Genomic DNA, 16,028 nt, shown 5'->3' with positions numbered 1-16,028 from the left:
TGCCCTCTCCTGCTGTGTCGCTGTTCATCCGTGTACACGTGTGTGCGTGTGTGCAGCACACGTGTCCCTTCATCAGAGAGCCCCACCCTTCAACTCCAGCCCGGCCCCCTCTCAGGGAACATCTCCAAGGCTCCCACCACCGTGTGCCTTCTTCAGGATCCTTCCTGCCCGTCTCCTCCACAGCTCGTCCATGGTGCAAACTAAAACCAAAAAAGATTATGGACAGGACTTCCACCTCTGGCTACCACGGGGAACTGGCGCCACACTGCCCAGCCGCTGTACCAACTGGGACACTGGGGACGATTTGAGCAGAGGTTTTCACTCTGGACAAGTAGCACTGCACCCCTGAGGGAGCAGAAGGACAGTGTGGTCCCAGGGCCACTGGCTTCCGCCTGGGACCCCTCTGGACCACTGTGTCATCTCACTGCAGGTCTGATCATGGGGTTCTCTTTCCCCAGATGATGTCCAAGCTCAAGCTCAGAATAGGGGTCTTGCTGACCAGGAGAGGCACGGGGCTGGCGCAGCTGCTGGAGTTAGGGCAGAACATGGAGTGGGGGAAGCCGAGCTTCAGAAACCGGCACCAGATCTGGTGGAGCTTTCGGCTGAATATCGATCGGCACACGTGGGGAGATTCTCCACGGGACCTGCAAGAATGGAGAGAGAGCCCCCAAACGTCCCAGGCCGTCCACTGACACCAGAAAGGGCACACCTCTGTTGTAAGTAGCCCTGGAGTCAGGGTCACTGTAGACCTACTTAACCTAACTTTACAACAAACCTGAAGGAGACTGACATGAGAGCAAGTGACCTTTTGTCAAAACAAAACTAGGGACAACAGAATCCAAACAGTCAGCCCAACAGCTTCGCCACATCCAGCGCACAACGAAAACGACCACACACCCGAAGGGGTAGGAAATGCACCTAGGACCAGGAAAGAAAGAAGTCCACAGAAACTGGCCCCCAGGAGACCCAGGTTTGCAGTTAAGAGACGGAGACTTTAGAGCCGACAGTATTTGGACACAGCCACTCACAGCGAACACCCGAGAACCTTCATACAGAGTGGAAATACAGACAGACCCACCGGACGTCAGGACAGAGGAACACGACATCAGAAACTGCTCCTGAAGGGGCTCAGGGGCCGCCGACAGGGCAAGAGAGAGACGGCGATTGGATGGTGGGGCCGCAAAGAAGAGAGAAAGTGCTGGGGACACCATGAGCCTGTGACCAGAGGGACTACCAAGAGAGCCATCGACGCACGAAGTGGGCCAAAAAAGACCTGAAGGACTAACAGTGGGCAGGAATCTCCCCGATTCGGTGAAGAACATCAACGCACAGACTCAGGAGTCTCAGGAGCTCTAAGGAGGAACACCAAGAAACCTGCTCACGTCACAGCGTGATCAGCTGCTGAGCACCAAAGACACGGTCAGGCCCGCAAAGCCACCTGTCGCACACAGGGGACACCAGGGTGACTCCTCCGTAGGCTCCCACAGTTGAGGGAAACAGGAGTCTGGGGAGAGGAGCCTGCATGATTCATGCAACTTCTCTGTAACTGCAAAATTACAGACTGTTAAAATAAATTCAATAAAAGCTCATTATGGGGCAGTGGCTAACATCAGTGCAGAGTGAGCGCTCAGAAAGCAGAGGCCCGGCCCGTGTGTTTGCAGGATGGGCTCAGGAGGAGCAGCTGGTGACGTTCCTGTGAGCCCCAAGGCTGCTCCCGGCTCTGCTGTCCAGTGCCCCGGAGACCCCAGACTCTCCTTCCCCTGGCCCTTTACCCCCAGCAAGCTGGTCTCCTTGGTGACCAGGGTACTGGGCCACTGAAGGGCAGCAAGTTGCCCCTTCACCATGTGGAGGACATCAAAGCGTAAGTGAGCCGTCAGCAGGTCTCCTCGGAACAGCTTCTGTCTCCGGATGTCATATGACCCACAGGGCTGAGCAGGATGTCACTGTTCTCAGGACGTGCACAAGCTGTCCCCAACATGTCCCCAGTGCTAAGCACTGTTAGACCAGGACGCAAGAAAAGACCACCGACTCCAATTAAAATCAAATTAAAGCAAGCTTATTATTTCGACCGGCCGGGCTGCCTCTCCCTCCCAAAATGGCGGGAACAAGACAGCACCCCACCTTTCCTACAGCCCAGCTTTATAGCCCAGAAAGTTACACAAAGGGGGGTTACAGATAACAGAACTCTGACAAGCATCACACTAATGGTAGTTTACATTTTTTGCTGGCCCCAACATCAGAATTTATGAGGACCATTAGAGCCTCAGAGAGGGTCGTTGTCTGGCCAGGGAAGGCCAATATTTATGAGGTGTCACTAAGTTTCAGAGAGGGCTGCTATCTGGTCAGAGAGCCAGGCATGGGTGAGTTCAAGGCACGGGCAGGCATTCCAAGCAGGTTCAGAATTTGCAGTAATTTATAGGAAAGCCAAAATTATCTTTTCATGGCTTTGTGGCAAGATGGCTCCCAATTTTAATAAAAAATCAGATTGGGTCTATCAAGCACGTCTCACGTCGCCCTGTGCTGCTACTCCCCTGCATGTCCAGTGGCCCCAGGTGGGCTGGAAGCCCCTTGAAGCAGACCCCGTGCCACCTGCCTGCCTCACACCCTTCCTCCACCCTGGGGACAGGCCTGGGCTCAGGGAACACTTGGGGATGCCAGGGGCTCTGACTAGGAGCCAGAGTCACAGCTGGACAATGCTGCCCGGGCAGGAGCACACAGCTGCCACTGTGCCTGGCCATCAAGGGCGCCCCAGGCCAGACGTGGCCTGGGTGTTCTCTGGACACGTTCACTCACCTCACATCCTCTCTGCTGCATGCCACTGGACAGGGTGCAGCACAAACCCTCAGAGGTCGCCCCTGCCAGCCCCACGCTCTGGCACACCACTCCCTGCAGTGCTCCCAGCATCCTGCATGCCACACCATGGACCGCCCAGAGGAGGGCCTGAGGACCTTGGAGAGGAGCCCAGCAGCAGGCAAGCTGGGTGTGTCTGTCTGGTCTTTACACACCCTGTGCAACCCTGACCTGCAGCCCTGCCAAGCACCACTAGCTTGGGCTCCCATGTGGGAACCTGGATCCTCCACCGGGTTCCCCACTCCCTGGCTGCCCCGCCATATCTGAGAGCCACCTGCCACCTCTTACCCCCACTTCCTCTATAACACCTCACCATGTGGCTGTGGGAATTAAAGGAGAAGATGGTGTTAAGAGCCAGCATGGCCTCTGGTGCTGCCCTCAGCTGCTGGTGACCGCACTTAGTGCCACAGGTACCCTGTGAAAGCAGGGTTGGTACTTTCGGGATTTTCTCAGCAAAACAGCCTTGACATCTTTGAAAGGAGAGCAAAATGGCAGGGAGCTGAGGATGCCACCGTGCGCCTGTCCCTCCGGTGCTCAGGAAGGCCCCGCCCCTGCTGTTCGTGTCCCTGCCCTCCTGTTCCTGGTCCCTGGTTCACAGAGAGCTGGGGCAGCGGAGGCTGCAGGCAGTACCGGGTTGTGGGCCTGGGGCCTCGCCAAGCCTCAGCAACCGTCCTCCCATCGGTGCCCTCATTCCTTGGAAGGACACTTCATGTCCTTGCAAAGCCCCTCTCTGGGCCATCTGAGTCCCGGCGGCAGTGGGAAGGAGCGAGGGGAGAGACAGCTGGCAGAGGCTGGATGGCTCCCTGGCTTCCACGCGCCCAAGGCCTCTGGGATTATGTGGTGCTGATTGTCTTGGGGTTGGCGGGACCCAGGAGGCGGGGGTGGGGGGGTGGGGGGTGGGGGGGGTCCCTGCTGGTGAGCTGTTCCTACATTGGAGCGGGTAGGGTGTTGCAGTCTGGCTGAGCACAAAATAACCGAGCCGCCACGAGGCACTTGTAGGTTCAAACAGGAACTTCTTTATTGCCTGAACTCCTGCAAATGCCACCCACGTGGCCCTTCCAGGAACACCACACACCAAGGGGTCTGTCTTGATTCCTGTTTCCAGCTGCTATGTTGGTCAACCCCACAGTCGGCTACCCTCTCTGTGCCCAAGGGCTTGTGGCTACTCAGCTGTCCAGTCCTGGCTACCATCCGTGGCACATTGACCAGAGGGTCCAGGTGGGTCTTGGTAGCTCTGCACAAGGATGCAAGAGTCTCCACGTGGCTCCTGGCCACGCCCCAGTCTCATGGGCAGTAACTCCCCGGGTCCACATGAAGCTTTGGTGCTGCGCCTGGCAGGGCAGAGCCCCTGGAAAAGCAGGCAGCTGTCCACACAGCTCGATGCATCCAGCAGAGACAAACACTCCGGGAGACGCTCGAGACACCGAGGCTGGTTTGATGGGAGGCTGAATGCTGATGGCCATCACTGGTCACCTTAGTTCCATGAGACCCTGAACCAGGCCCACAGGGACAGAGAGACAAGCAGGTCTAAGTCCCCACACCCGAGGCACCGTGGTCCTGCAGGCCTGGCAGGACCCATCCCCCAGAGAGCTCGCCCTGAAGGCCAGGGCAGGAGCAGGGGCGCTCGGTGGCTTCAGACTCTGTTCCATCCTGAGGCTCAGGCACTACTGGCATTTCCCACACCCAGGGGGCCCAGGAGCTGATCCTGAGAGGTTAACTGACCACCGACTACAAGGAGCAGCCCAACGGAATGGGCAACCCTGGCCAATTCCAAAGCAGATGCTGTTCTCAGGGTTACAGCCAAGAGTTTCCCTTCGATCTTAATCAGCTTGTGGTACAAAGAGCACAGCAAGTTCTCCCCCGGGGGCAGCCTGGACCTTGTGACGGTCAGTCGCTATTTCCAGAGTCAGGCCAGCCCATCTTTCTGCTCAGCCAGGAGAGCCACTCCTTTGTCCTGGACAAAGGGACAGATGGGCCAGGGCCAGACCAGCAGCTGAGGCCCTGGGCTTCAGGAAGTCCCACACCCTCTGCCAAGGGCTTCGCTCCCTGGGCCTCGTCCACCACCTGGGACTGGGCCACTGAGACTCCAGTTTCCAGGAACAACTAGGGTGACAGCAGCTGTGGTTGCCAGGGTCTCTGGGTTACGAGCCCTGCAGCTCACAAGGCTGTGTGGTCCACGAGAGGCTGGGCTCCCCTGTCCAGTGCCCCCGGCCAGCCCCGTCCACCCTGGGCCGAGTGTCTGCAAACTGCGGCACTGAGCTAAGGTTTCCAAGGCCACGTGGCCATTCTTGGATCCGCTTCCTGAACATATTTGCGATCTATGAGCAAGGACCCAGGAATCCTTCTAGGAAGCAATGTGACTGGGATTGGGGAGCAGGCACGAGCTAGAGGCTCAGCGCCGGCTGTTGATGTGAGGGAGGTGGCACACGCCCCAGCAGCCCTGCCGCACAGAGCGGGCTGCAGCCGCCCCAGCACGTTTGCGCAGTGGGATCACAGGGCACAAGTGGCCTGGAGAGTGGCTGGGCAGAGGTCTGAGGTGAACCCTCCACCAGAGAGCTTTGTTTCCCGAAGCCCACGCACAACTCCCTGCGGCAGGGGCGGCCGATGGCCCATGTTTCCAGACCAGAAACGGAAGCTCAGGGTTCCCTGCTCCACCAAGGCCATGCCCGGCCCCTGTGAAAAGCAGATCTCTGCGGTAACTTGGTGCGGCCAGGAAGGCGACCACCTGGCAGGGCACTTGGTGGGCATCCGCAGAGCTCTGCGTGGGGAGCAGCTGGTCAGGACAGTGCCCGCAGGACACAGGTGTCTGCTCTGCACAGGAAGGGGCCAGGGAGACTCATGCAGACGAGGGTTCTGTCACACTCCTTGACGTCCCTGAGCTGTGCGACAGCGAGTGTGTATGACTTTATAATTAGGAGAAAACAATACAGCTATTTTTAAAGGCTGGCGATCGGCACCTCAGAGGACAGCGAGGCTGAAGCCAGCTGCTGAATGAATCATCTGGGGACACTAAGTTTAGTGGCATGGCCTGGGAAGGCCCAGGACGGGCCCTGCCTGGGATGACCAGCCCTCACCAGGACAGGCATCGAAGGCCCTCAGAGAAGGGGCCTGGGACCAAGGGGGGTGGGCAGAGGGAAGGAGGCACTGGTCCCTACAGCTGTGTCACTGACGTGTGGGACATCCTCCGGCTCAGCCCCCACCTGAGCACACACAGATGCAGGCTTCCTGCGGGGGGTGGGGTGGGGGTGGGTACTGACACCTTGTCCCTTTCTGGTTATGCAGAGGAACAGCCCAGCGAGGAGCCAAGAGTGTGCTGGGTGGCTCTAGACCCGTCCTGGTGGAGCTGGGCCTGAGCAGGGGACAGTCTGTGCAGTGAGCCCGCCTGGACGGAGCACAGCTGCCCCCGGACATCAGCAAAGGAGCCTGCTCCTCCCGGCTGCACGGGCCACCCCAGCGCAGATGCCGCTGTCTGCTGCGGGTTTCTTCCTGTTTTGCTAAACTCCCATCTCTGCTTCTGAGAGGGCACCCGCCCCACTCCCAGCACAAGGTCCCCCAACAACAAAGCAATGCGCTTCTGGCCGCATGTTCACTTGATGGATGGACGGAGCACAGAAAATGACGGGCGCGGAGGGGCAGGTGGTCATGGGAAATTAAACAGCCTCCCAGAGTCATCCATCATTACAGCCTCATTCCTTCCCCGGCCAGGGGTCAGCAGGGCTCTCCCAGAGCCATCCATCACCCCTGGGTCGCACTGCAGTCTCCCCAGGAAGCCACCACCCACCAGCCACCTAGCGCAACGGCCTGCCCCTGCGCTCAGAGTGCCTTTAAGTGCTGCGCCGAATGGAGACTTAATCGAAGCATACAAAGCCCTCTGGTGCACGTGCCAAGGACCGGCGCCCCTGGAGTCAGCCAGCGTTCGGATCATTCCTCAGCTGTTCCAGCCACAGCCCCATCTGCCTCCGTGGCCGAGGCAGGCTCCTGGAGGCTCTGCTCCGCTCTCTCAGGATCCACACGAGAGGAGAGGGAGCATTTCAGCCCGGGTGGGGGGTTACAGGGGGCCAGTTCTGCCAGTGAGATGCACACAGTCCTCCCAGGTGGAGGTGTTCCGAGCCCCAGGTGACTCCCCTCTCTCCCTGGCCCTCCCTGGGCTGGGCTGGCAGAGCTGCTGGCTGGGTTATGGCCACTCTGGCCACCCTCTGTGGCTTGGCCTAAAGCAGCCTCTGTGGCTGTGAAGTGCCCACCATGGCGTAACACACAGCCCAGAGGACACCCCACCCAGGGCCCTTGCTGAGTGCCAGGCTGGGGGCACAGGGAGAGGAGGAGGTGGGGCTTTCTTCATAAGCCATCCAGGGCAGGAGCGACTTGGGGTGTGGGCTGTGTGCCCCTCCCCTGCTGTCTCCACGCCACCCTCCATCCCACAGGAGACTTTCAATATCCACTGGAATTTCAAGATCCACTTTCGATTTTTCCAATCCAGAGGTGAGGAGCCAGATTCCCAGGAGGGAAGGCCGCCCAGGGGCAGAGTGGGCCTTGGCCTACCCAGGCCCCAGCCCAGGCTCCAGAGCTGGGAGAGCTCCCGTCTATTGGGATTGGAAGGGGAGCTCCCAGCAGGCCTGGCGACTTGGTCCACAGCACCTCCTGGGTCCAGCAAGAGGTCCCTTCTGGCCCTGACTGGCCTGCTGGTCACTTTGCCATACCCACCTGCCCCAAAGGTGGGGCTGAGCAAGCCCAGTGGGTCCCAATGGGGCTCTGCCACCTGGAGCCCATTCTGAAGCTGATGGCTCTGGCTCCTTAAGGGAGAGGCAGACCCCAGAGCAAACTCATGGGGTCTTGCAACAGCATTTATGAACAGCCTGCTGTAGGCACAGCACCGAGTGCCGTGTGAACCCTGAAGCTGCTCTGAAGGCCGGCGGATGCCCGGGAGGTGTTGAGCCACGGCTCTACTTGTCTTTGGCCTGAGTTCCGCCTTCCGTTACGGACCCTCTCCATCTCTGAGGGCTCCCACTGTCGGCACCCATGGGGACTCCAGGGCAGGAGCGACTTGGGGTGGGGGCTCTGTGTCCCTCCCCTGCTGTCTCCACGCCACCCTCCTCCCACCTGGGACTCAGAAGCCCTTCACCATATCTGCAGAGAGTGACTGTGACTGTCCCCATGTCTCCAGGGACAGGCTGCTCACATGGCGGCTCAGGCCACACGGTACCCCTGAAGCACTGGGCAACATGTCCAGCAAGACCAGCAGAGTGAGGACACCGAGGGCTGGGTGGGCAACCCGTGGCTGTGCGCAGACCCTTGGGCCGGCTCTCGGGGCTGGGCTGGGGTCACGGGCTTGTCTGGCCTGGACCTGGAAGCAGAGAGGAAGTCTTGAGGCCATTCCCCGGTGCACCTGTCTCAGAGCCAGGGGTGACTCCTCACCTCTGTCCCCCAGAGCTAGGGAGCCATCCCCCGGGGCCCCTCAAACCCTAGAACATCAGCCTCAGTCGTCAGGGCCACACGGCAGCCTGAGCCCAACCCCTGAGCGCCTCGCTGGCCCACGCGCCCGCCCTGCACTCCCTTCTTCCCACACGTGCCTGCCGCCCCGGCCCGTGGTGCTGAGGAGCGTGTGTAGCCTCTCCTGTTCGCAGCAGGAGGGGTGGAGAACTGCAGAGGTGTGGCAGCCTGCATAAAAATAGCCCGTCTATTAAGAGGTGAGAACCTGGTGCCATGGGGGGCTGGGGGAGGCGCCTGAGCTGCTCCTTCCCAGGAAACCAGTGCCCGGCTCTGCTGGCCCTTTCCCACACCCCCATGGACACCTGGGCTAGCGCTGGGGGTCAGGGCATCTCCATCTTATCACCTTGACACAGGGGGTTTCAAACCTAGGACGGCCTTGATTAGGTGCCACCCATGGCTTGGTGTGCTGGCGGGGACCGTCACCTCTGACACCTGTCGGCAGCACACAGGGTCCTGGGGGCCCAAGGACTGCAGCCCTCGGGGGGGGGGGGGGCGTGCCACATAGACCTGGCTGCACAGCGCGTGGGACAGAGCCTACAAGTGGAGCTGGAGCAGCTGCGGAGGCAGCGGGCGGAGGAGGCCCCCTGCCCACAGCCAGGCGCGGCCCAGCCTGCCCGCACGGTCTCCCAGGTGGTCACGCTGCGGCCTTCCTGCCCTGCTGAGTCCAATCGCTCACCATCTGCACGCCCACTCCCAGGTGAGTTGCCCTCAGGCCTCTGGTGGCCTCCACAGCCTCCTGGTAACCCCTCGTCCTCAAGAGGCCCCGGCTCCCTCCACTGGAGCCTCTGTGGTCCCGTCTTAGCTCCCTGGGTCCCTGTCCCTGGGGCGCCAAGCGGCACTCACTGCCCGCCTGGGAGGTGGGTGACTGCCTGCCCTGGTGCTGGCACTCACTGGCCCATCCTTCCCCTTGGAATGCAGTGTCTAGGGTGAGAAGGGACCACCAGGGTGGACCAGTGTGGACGGCAGCACACCTCTCACCAGGGTGGACCAGTGTGGACGACAGTACACCCGTCACCAGTGTGGACCAGTGTGGACGACAGTACACCCCTCACCAGGGTGGACCAGTGTGGATGACAGTACACCCGTCACCAGTGTGGACCAGTGTGGACGACAGTACACCCCTCACCAGTGTGGACGACAGTACACCCCTCACCAGTGTGGACGGCAGCACACCTCTCACCAGGGTGGACCAGTGTGGACGACAGTACACCCCTCACCAGTGTGGACGACAGTACACCTGTCACCAGTGTGGACCAGTGTGGACGACAGTACACCCCTCACCAGTGTGGACCAGTGTGGACGACAGTACACCCCTCACCAGTATGGACCAGTGTGGACAACAGTACACCCCTTCCCCTGACACCCTGCCCACCGGCTCCTCCCAGGCACCCCATGCTCATGGCCACTGTCCATGCTCACCTCCCCTGGAGCTCAGGGACCTCAGGTCTCTGTCTCTCAGACCCACCTTTCAGAAAGTCCTGTCCATGTGGCTTAGTAGCCAGCTACTGCCCAACCTGGACCAGGCCATTTCCTGCTCCGAAGTCTTCAAGGCTCCCTTGGAGCCAGGACCAAGTCCGTGTCCTTGACTGGCATTGGGGGACCCCTGGACAGTGCCCACAGGTGGAGCTGATGTGTCCTCCCCGCCCCCACATCTGCTGTGCCCTTCACCTCCCCGACACAGCGTCTCCCTTCTCACCCACAGAGCCGGCCTCAGACTCTGACCTGGGCATCTTCTTGCCTTGAGACGGGGCTCACTGCGTTGTCCAGGTAGGTGTTGGACACTCAGGCCTGGAGCAATCCCTGCTTCATCTCTCCAGCAGCGGGGACCATGGCGCCCAGCCGGACCTTCCAAGGTGAGGGCCTGACTGCAGGCTGAGGTGGTTCTGGGGTTTGGGGTGAGGTCACCGTGGATCACCGTGTGCGTTTCCGGAGCCCTGGCAGGAAGGGTCAAGCCCTGGGCGGAGGGCTTCGCTGTGGCCACAGCCCTGGAGGCTGAGAACTAGGGCCAACCACGGGAGAGGTCAGTGCGAGTTGGCGGAGGCTAATGAGCTGCCAGTGTGCGCTAACCCACTCCGGCCAGCGGTGCTTGAGCTGAGGGTCGTGAGGAGCCCTTGGGGGGCAGTACGAGCCCCGTGGTCACGGCTGCAGAGATCTGCATGCCATGCCACACGCCAGGGTCCCCAGCCCACCCTCAGCTTGTCCTCGGTTCCTGGCTCGGCTCAGCCCAGCTCCGATGGGAGGGAAGCTGGAGACAGGCTGTGGCAGGAGGAGACGCGGGGCCGGCCGTGCACTGGGCCCTGCTGTGCCACCAGGTGCTCAAGGACGGCAGGGACAGGTGGGAAAGGAGCGAGAGAAGCGGCTGCGGGAGCCCTCCGCAGAAAGAGGAACGGAGCCGCAGTGCCTCTTACAGCCTGGCAGTGACCTTGGAGGCCGGCTTCCCCTGGACATTGTCAGTGAGGAGACCCAGGCCAGGCCACGCGGGTCGCTCTCCCCAGCTGGTGCAGCCAGCAGGGCCGAGCAGGAGAGGCCCCTGACTGTCGGGGATCATGTGGTGAGCTCTGGTCCTGTGGCTGCTGCTTTCCAGAGACCTGGGACCTTAGAGTCCCGCAGTGACCTGGGCCTCAGGTCTCCCTCTCTTCAAAGGAACAATAAGCTCCAGTCACAATGCTGGGTGCCTGGGGTGGCAGGAGGCCAGGCACGGGGAGGGCGGGGAGAAGCTGAACCCTCCCCAGGACCCAGCCCGGAAGACAGTGCTGGCCGGCAGCTGTCCCTCCCCAGCCTCAGTGGCTGTAGGGAGCCTGGGGCTCGAAGGGTAAGCTCCTCCCCAACACCAGTCCATGCAGGTGGTCAGGGCCAGGGGTGGGTCATGTGAGCACAGCAGTGCAGGGCTCAAGTCCTCGCCGCAGCCGCCACAGAGGACGTACAATGAGGCCTGGCCCCAGCCCCCCCGTCCCCACTGTCCTCGCTGGCAGGTGTCATCGTCACCCGCAAGCCCAAAGGCGCTGGCCCAGATCTGAGCCCCACCCTGAAGAAGGACAGAAGAAGACAAACAGGCAGAAAGGAGCCCACAGGGAGGACAGGAGCCGCGATTCAACCCCAGGCTCCACAGACCGCCCAGGCCGGCCACTCCCAGGCTGGTCTCTCCCAAGTTTCTGGGAAATCGGTAAATCTTAGAGTCGACCATAAATCTACCACTTATGATAACTAGCTTGTGCATTGTTAATGAGCTCGCCAATAAATAGATGAAGTAAAGACAGCTGTGACATTTTAAGAAACCTATAATGTAGGGGACTTTCCAATGTCATGTACCTATCAGATAACGAGACGGGCTGGGGAGACACTTTCCCTGTGAATAAATACGTGACCCAGACACAGAAGGGGACAGGCGGTGCCGGGGAGGCTGGGGAGCATCATGGGACAGGCTGGCACGGTGGTCCCTTCCCTGGGCCTGCTGGGTCCTGGCCGGCCTGCTCACCCGCAGTCTCCCTTGCCCTCCCTGTGGCCTCCCTGGCCTCTGTGCTGGGGGTGCCAGGCTTGCTCCTCCTCAGGGCCTCTGCATAGAAGTGACCACGTCCTCTCCTGGGGGAGGGCCCGGTGGAGCTGATGGACTCACGGGACTGGCGGCCAGCAGGAGGCTTCCAACCCCCACCTGTCCTAAGACACGGGGCCCAGTGGGGACAATTAAGTCCAAGGTGGCTGTGGCCGGAGGCACCCCAGGGCCTGAAGAGCCAAACCCTGGCACTGGAGAGCACAGGTGTGACCCTCTACTGCATGCTGAGCCAGTCCCTCGTGTATCACCAAAGTGACACACGGTGACATCCATACTCAGGGCCACTGTAAAGCTGGGGTCCAGCCAGGTCCATGGAGCCAGGAGCCCAGGCTGGATCCCTGGATGTGCCATAGCCCTGCTTGGTCTACTCTCTGTGCACCTGCCCTCTGGTCAGTTTGACCCCCACCTCGATTTCTAGAAGCCACCACAAGAGCCGGCAGTGGGGACTGGAGGCCAGCTCTCCAACTCCTATTGACCAGGTGGGCAGGCTCCTCAGCCCAAAACCCAGAGCCCCCCTGGGGGACGGCGGGAGAGCTGTGGGTCAGCAGGGTCGCTCCCACAGGCCTCTGCAAATGCACACCCCTGCGTGCCAGAAGTGGCTGGGCAGGAGTCTCATGGTCAGGGCTGGCTCCAGCTTCCCAGTGACCACTCCGTCTGCCTGCCCCTGAGCACAGCTGTGAGCCCGGACAGCACTTCCACGGCACCCCTGGCCTCTTTGTCCCACCCACAGTCGGCCCTGGATCCCCACCTGCTGCGAATAAGCAACGGCTGCTCCTGCTGCCCAACGCTGGGCTCTCATCGGGTTCAAGGGCAGCACCTTCCTGAAACCGGACGGCACTGGGATGGCCTGTCCCCAGGAGTCCCCACCTGCTGGACGGCTGGGGCTCCGTGTGCCTGGCAAGTGATGCCACCCAGTCCTGACAGGGTCAGGGCCCAGGGGGGGTCATGTGAGCACAGCAGGGCTAGAAGGCAGCCAGGGTCCTCGGAGCTGCAGCCTTTTCATGCACCACCCCAAACGTGAGGGGGCCCTGCGAGACCCCCTGCTAGCTCTGCAGACCCTAAGAAGTCCCTCACTCTTGGGCTTGGTGTGACCCAGCTCCCCTCAAAACCTGTGACCAGAATCATCGTATCAGTCAGGCCAGGCAGAAGTAGGCTGCACGACAAGCAGCCCCCAGGGCCAACACGTGCTCTGAGTCCCCTGGGGTTGCTAGGGGAGCTCTGCTCACTAGAGCGGCTCAGGGGCCCAGGGTGAGGGAGCCCGGGCCATCCTGGTGCAGAGGCAGTCATCACCGGAAGCCCTGCGCTGTCTCCTAAGGCCTCCGCCCAGAAGTGCCCGTCATCTCCCTGCCCGTCTCTCATTGGTCAAAGCCAGCCCATGACACCACGCCCACCTCCTGTCAGGGCCACACCCCTTCCCAGTACCTCTGGGGCCCAATACTGAGATCACCACCACCCTATGCAGCCCCGGAGAGACCCCCAGACCCGGGTGTGGGAGATGCCGATTCCGTGTATTAATGGCCCAGTGGGGGACACGTCCCAGCTGAGCTCTACACCAACGCCCCCTGGAAACACCACCTGGCTGCTTCTCCGAGGCTCCCCAGCACGGCTCCTGCTGCTCCCCTGCATTCTGGATCTCGTGTTTATTCCTGTGGAAAGTGTCTCCCCAGCCAACTGTGACATTTGGATACTGAGTCACTGTTTCGGTTCATCCTTGACGTCCCACGAAGATGGTAAACGTCAAAAAAATATTGTGGACGCTGAGTCTTGCTTACATGTTTCCTGGAAGCAATTTTTAAATTAATGACAAACATGAAATAAAAACAAACAGAACACAAATCGGGCTGTGTCCCTGGGCCCAGCTGAGGGGACGCGCAGTCTGGGGACGGCAGAGACGCAGGCACAGTGAGCTGAGGGGCAGAGTGCGGGCACTCCCAGAGGAGGTGGCCAGGGGCCACGGCCTCTGCAGCGGCCAGCCAGCAGCCCCGTCCCACCCTGAGCCTCTCGGAGTCACGGGCAAGGCCACCCCTTCCCTCTCCCCGTCTGTGAGGAGGGTGGCAGTTCCCCTCTCTCTCTGCCCCGTCAACTCCTGTCTGCCCTCCGTGGAGTCGCCGTCCTCATCTGCTGGCCTCAGCTCAGGGTCTAGCCCTGGGAGGTGGGTGAGGCAAAGGCCGGGCCTGCTCAGGCCGTCCACGTTGCTGGCCTCTGCTTTACCATCCGCACACGAGACCTAGAGCGGCCCCTCCTGGGTGGACACGGGTCAGAAGTAGTGACACCGATGAACGTGGAAGCAGTCATCTTCTTTCTTCGGTGGCTATGAAAGTCCACGTAGCCCCTTCCCTGGCACAATGTGTCACGCAGGGGGACCTGCAGGGAGTCCCAGCCAGGGCCACTCCTGTTCCCTGTTCACCATCTTAGGTGGACAACAGGAGACCACAGAGACAGTGGTGTCCCCGGCCCTGCGCTGGCCTGCGCTGGCCTGTGTTCTGGAGCACCTCGGACCCCAGGGGCTGGGCCAGCCGTGCTGACACAGAGGCTGGGGCAGGTGGCGATGGAAGGGCCTGTGACCTACCACGTCCCCTCCCTCCACAACCCCATGGTTCTCAGCCGAGGTCAAGAGGGACAGCGCTTCACCGATCTCCCTGCCACAGACAGCACCGCTTTCTTGCTGTGCCAGCTCTGACTGCAGCAGGGTGCTTGGTGCGCCAGGCCCAGGCTCTGGGGTCCTTCCTTCCCCTCCTGGACCCTCCCAAGGTCATCTTGGCCTCCCTCCCAGGAAGCCCACTGGACCCAGCCTGGCTCACCTGCACACCTTGCAGTTTCTGGACCAGCATGTGGGACTGGAGGGAGGACTAAGGGCAGTTTAAGTCCCTAGATCATTGCGCGGTGCTCAAAGGCAAGCCCCCCCCCTCCGGCCCTGCCCTCTTCATGCACCTGCAGGATGACCTCCCTGGGCATGCACCTGCCTAAAGCCAGGGCGACATGGCATCCGATGGCTCTGGGTCGGTCCCCCTGTGCATCCCTCTGAGCTTGGTGGCTGCACACAGTGAGCAAGTCCAGAAGAGGTGACCCTGCAGCCAGCATCCTGCCAACACCTGCCCTTTGACCTCGAGACCCCTGGGGTCCTGGGCCCCTGGCACTCTGGCCCCTACGCAGGCGAGGTGATCCCAACTTGGTGAGAGGAAGCGCAGGTGGCTCCACATCAGGACAGGAGTAGGCAGGGCTCAGGGCGTCCATGACTCCCAGGCCACTAAAGTCATGACCGGGGCAGGAGTGGGAGAGCAGCCGTCTCTTGGAACCTCCTCCAGCTCCCACAGTCTTGGGTCTGCTAAAATGTGGAACCGTTAGGAGGAAAATGAGAAAAGCCAGACGCTCCTCAGCCCAGCTGCAGGCAGTCAGGAGAGCAGTGTGAGCCCTGGCCCTCTTCACCCAAGACTGATGGCGGGCGCAGGTCTCCAATCTCTGGCCTCTGCAAGGCCCAGGGAAAGCCAGCTCCGTGCACTTGTCATGTGAATTAGTGTCCTTGCAGGGCTCCTGCCTGTGTCTCTGTGCCTGTGGCTGCCAGGGCACGCAGACAGAGAGGCATTCATCATCCTGCGGAGTGGATCTTCTCAGCCCAGCGTGGCCACATCTCGCTCTTCAAGGGCAAACACAGCTTTCTTCCCCTTTAGCCGGGGCGAGCGGTGTGACTCAGGAATCAGTGTGGCCAGTCAGGCTTGCAGAGCTGCAGGCCCAAGAAGGTTAACTCCCCCCACCCTCAGCCCTGGATTTCCCCCATGGTCAGGGGGACTGGGGGCAGGTAGATGGACACATCTCAAAAGAACTGGAGTCTAGAAGGCACTTCTTCAATCCTCTGTCAGGTTTTGTTAACAGGAATAAGAAGGTTGATTATTTGGATGTGGGCACAGGTTAGACTTCAGTAAGAACTTCCAACAGACTAGTCTCGAACTGCAAGAAGAAGTTCTGAGATTGGTCTTCTTAGAAGACTAGATACAGCCCCAGTGCTGGCCTGGCCTCCAGGGAAGTCCAGCAGAGTCTGCAGTGGGGACAGAGGGGGTGAAGATGGCCAGCTGGCTCTGGCTGGGGTCCTCTCACCTCCTGCTGCTCCGAGGACAAGACTCACCAGGCGACCACCACTCCTTCC

Source organism: Callospermophilus lateralis, chromosome 2, assembly GCF_048772815.1.
Source record: "Callospermophilus lateralis isolate mCalLat2 chromosome 2, mCalLat2.hap1, whole genome shotgun sequence".
Lineage (NCBI taxonomy): Eukaryota > Metazoa > Chordata > Mammalia > Rodentia > Sciuridae > Callospermophilus > Callospermophilus lateralis.
Note: the sequence above shows the minus strand (reverse complement) of the source record.